This window comes from Desmodus rotundus, chromosome 11, assembly GCF_022682495.2.
Source record: "Desmodus rotundus isolate HL8 chromosome 11, HLdesRot8A.1, whole genome shotgun sequence".
NCBI lineage: Eukaryota > Metazoa > Chordata > Mammalia > Chiroptera > Phyllostomidae > Desmodus > Desmodus rotundus.
This window is the reverse complement of record NC_071397.1, coordinates 81,085,194-81,089,756: the sequence shown is the minus strand read 5'-3', so window position 1 is coordinate 81,089,756 and position 4,563 is coordinate 81,085,194.

Genomic DNA, 4,563 nt, shown 5'->3' with positions numbered 1-4,563 from the left:
ATCCATTTATGATCTGTACTCAGGTATTTGTGTTTTTGCTGCCATCCTATATTTAAATATTTTTTAAAATACAAGAAAGTTAAATGTGAAATTGTAACAGAATCCAAATAATAGCATCTGGCAATTTTTTAAATTGTATTTTGTAGACAGAGGAGGGTGGAGGTGTGCAGAAAATTTCCAAGTTCCTTTCCCAAAACCTTTTTGTAAATCAAGTCAAACAAAATCATTTCATGCATTGTATATTCAAGTCAATGGCTATAGTTCAAGTTACCGAATCAATTACATTTGCTATTAAAGGGCAATTTCCATTGACCTAGAACTTCACTAGATCAACTGACCATCTTGGAAGTACAACAGAACCTTTCATAAAATGCAAACCGGACCACGTCATGCCCTGCTTAGAACTTCCCTGGTACCCCCATCCGCCATCACTAAATTCATTGAGCTTTAACTGTTTGGTTTAGAATAATTCCTATAAATCTAGTCCTGTGCTCCTGAGTATCACAAGAGACCCTCAGGTGAAACAGGCATTTTGGAAAAGACAGCAAAAGTAAGAAACATAGTCGATATCTGAACGAAGATCCAAATGACTGAGCATGGGACCTCTCCCCTGCTGCTTGTCCCGTTCTGTAAATACATGTGGTGTCCCTCTGTTCGCACTGCTGTGAGGCCACGCTACTTCACTCCAAGGACCATTGCGCTTCAAGCCCTTGACTTGAAAGCACCTGTTTCCCAAAGCCTTTGCAGAACACTGCCGTTTGAGTTTCATCTCCAGTGTCACAGGCACTGAGGTTCCTGTCCTTATGATGGGTAATTGTGTTCTCATATAGACTCGCGGCACATGACATCAACACTGACGGTCTGTCCATCAGTGTACTATTTAACATGAATTAATACATAATCTATCAGTCAATGCATTGTCTAACATGTTTGGTTTGCCTGAGATAACTTTTATAAATCTGCTTATGCTCAATATCACAAGATGTTCTCCAGTGGGATATATACTCTGCAAAAATTCTGAATGTCCCACAACAATAGGGAATTTAAGGAAGGAATCTGTCATTAAGTCATTCGACCACACCTCTCCATGGTCACATCAGTCTTTTTTCTCTTCATCGTCTCTTCCCTTTCTCACACTCTCCTCTTTCTTCCTTTTTTTTCTGGCTCACTGTTTCCTTCCCTGCCCGACATCAGCCAGTGGCATTCACTGAATTCAGCATTAATCTACTGACACCATTGCTGATGGCATCTCGGTGGGCTCCCGACGCTCAGGAATCCAACACGGAGGACCCATCCAGGCAGTGACTTTATATTCCTCTGTTCAAGCCCCCAGGACATTCTGAGTGGAACCTCATTTACACAAAAACGCAATCCTAAAATGTGGATGTAGTCTTCTTTTTATATCTTTCACTTTTTTTTATTGAGGCAAATTATCCATCCGGAAGATTAAATCTGATTTGCATAGTATTTTGCATTCCCATTCATCTGAGGGTAAAAATCCTTCAGAAACCTTCTGAAATTTGTATATCTGAACTCTGTTGTCTGTGAATCTGATAGTTTGACTCTCTTTTCTTAAAATTTCTATAGTTTTCTGAAAGAAAATATTCCTAGACTTGTACAAAAGTCCACAGTATCACTCTTGCTGAGTCTGAACATCTAATTTTAAGGACTCACATTATGTATTTCATGCCAGTAAAGGAAATCCACTCACTTTCATCACCCATATAAAAAAAGAGGCTGGAAGCTTCAAACAACTCTTTGTTCAACTAGCAAGCCCAAGATTGTGGAGCAGCAGTGTTTACATAAGAAGTGTGGAGACCCCCCGGGGCAGAGGGGTACGAATCCACACAGGAATCCCCGACCGACTGGAGTAGAGCCGGGGCTCAACATCTTTTGGCAAAGGGTTCGGCTATGTCAGGTCTGCTTATGGCTGTGACACTTTGCACTCAGCTTTCTATTCGACTGCTGTTAGAGGTGCTGCTGAACACTCTTAACTTTTTGTCTTGATGTGCTTTCAACTTCTGATCGTATAAGTCCTCTTAGGATTAGTGTAACTACCACTGAGTATAAACGTTAGCCTGGTCAGCCTCTTGAGAATGGAGGCCATTGTGGGTAACCTCCCCGTGACACTCACTCTTGTCGACACAGCCAGAGAAATGTGATTTGGACATTTATCCTATTAAATGAATGTCTTCAGCACTTCTGGGTCATCCCACTCAACAAATTATTTCACCATAATGCATACTGCATTTCCTTTTAAATGCAATGACTTAGAGTGCCTTTTTCTTTCACAGCTGACAAAAAGTAACATTCAAAAATAAGAAAGCTAAATAGTTAATATTTTCCAAATTTTGAATGCCTTCTGGAGAACAATCTTCAACAAAATAGGTTGATCAAAACTGAGTCTCGAAGTTGCACATGGCTCTAGAAATATTCACATCAGCCTTTAGTGTTAAAGTAAAAGGTTGTATCTCTAAACTTTACATGCCTCAGAGACGTTATCCTATCCAAAAGGAACGACTCACACACCAATGCATTTCATGCCTTTGTGGGAATTGTATCTGTTGGGGTTGCTTTGGCAGATGAAAGAAGAAGTTTGTGTAAGATCTTCCTTTTTGGTGTTTCCTCTTTAGTCTTCCTTCACTATCCTACGGAAGCACAGGTGGTTTCTTACGTTATCATGACCCGTGGTACCTCACAGTAGCAGCCATCACACTGTAAGTCTTAACTTGCTGTCTGCTATCTTTCTTTGTTTATTCCCAGCGTTTACCTTAGTGCCTGGCACATAGTAGGTACATTCAGTACTGAAGAAGGAAGATCACAGGGCCAAAGGCTTACTTGCTACATATAGATAAATTGAGGATGAGTTGTATGCAGGGATATTAACATATCATGGGAAATATGTAGCGGTATCACATCATTACGAATGTCTATATATTTTCCCATTTCCTCTAGCAAAACTATTTCCTCTCTCCTTTCTTCTCTCTCCTCCCTCCCTTTGCATTTCCTCCCCCCTCCCCCCTTGCTCTCTCTCTAACTCCCTCTCCAGGACTCAGGCCCACAGCAATGGCTTTTAAACCCTTACATTCTCTTTATTTATAGTCAAAATTGTTTGCAATGCTCCACACCTTCTGGCTTCCACCTGGTACTTGCATTCAGGTGCAAACAAAAGCAAGACAAACACATATTGCATCTGTACCTTGAAACAGCCTCAATTCCAGGTGGTTGAAAGCACTCCCTGGGGCACCTGCAATTCAGGTGGGGCCAGAGCAGTGTTTCAAGTCCAGCCCGCCCGTAATTCCCCTTTCCTCTTTGCTGCCAGCAGCTGAGAGCTGGGTGTGCAGAGCTGATTGCTGAGTTCTATCGGGTATGTCTGCCCCTCTGGCTTGTGCAGGAGTAGGGGGTAGGCTGATGCTCCAAAATGTCTTCAGCTTTGACTTCCCTGAGGTCATGGCCAAGGGACTTCACATGTCCACATGTGTTTCCCAAAGAGCATTTTCCTCCTGGACTCAGAGAGAAAACCCAACTTGCTATGTTTGTTTGTTTGTTTGTTTCCTGAACAGCTGAGCTGTGGATGATCTAGGGGGCCTGTGGTTTGAGAACCAGTGCACCCAGCCATTCTAGGGCCAGGTGGGGAGTGCTCGGTGGGTTTCGCCTGTTACTTACTGCCCATGGATACCTTGTAGGGGCCCATATATTGCAAGGCTTGTCAACACTTCCATTACACTCTTTTCTTGTCACTGATACATAACATTAGCACAAATAATCATCTGACCCTAATCCAGACAGGAAGAAAAAGATACAACAGTTAACAAGAAAATAGTATGTGCAAGTAGTTATAAGGTAATTATTTTCTGACCAGGAGAACCAGGTATACTGTGACAACAATTTGTCCAACCTCACAGTTGAAACGTTCCCAGAGGGACAGTGGACATGAATGAGAAAGTCAAGTGAAGTGGGCTTAAAACTACAGACACCTCCTTTTGGTGTTTAGTGGAGTTCCTTTCTGCCAAGAAATGATGAAAACTTTTTAACACCTTACACAACATTTCCCGTTTTCTTAATTCTTCCCAAATTCTTTTATTTAGAGTTCAGTTTTTAAAATTGGCAAATCAAGTAATAAGGAAGTCCATTTCCTTATGGCACAGCTTAATAAGAGACACAAGATGAAAACCCAGAATCTCCCTTCCCAGCACTGTGAGGGGGAAAATGACCAGGTCTATGCAAAACTTCAAAGGAAGCCCCTCCTTACACCCACCTCCCCCTTTGCGTGGGTGTTTCCTTCATCCCACTACCACCAGTGTTGGTTTTTGTGTGAACATAATTGTGCTTTTGTCTTGGAGTTGGCTCACCTCACTACACTCCAGTCTGAGATCCCCTGGCCTGAAGCCCAGGGTGGGGCTTTGCCTCAGCACTGTAAATAATGGTAATTACCTTCACAAACTTTAGGGGAAAAAATTTTTTTTCCAAGGCCAAGAATATCCACAGTCTAGAGCACTCTCTACAGCCCCTTACGGTGCACAGATCTGTTAGACTGCGTGTGGTGATTAGAAAGACTGTTCC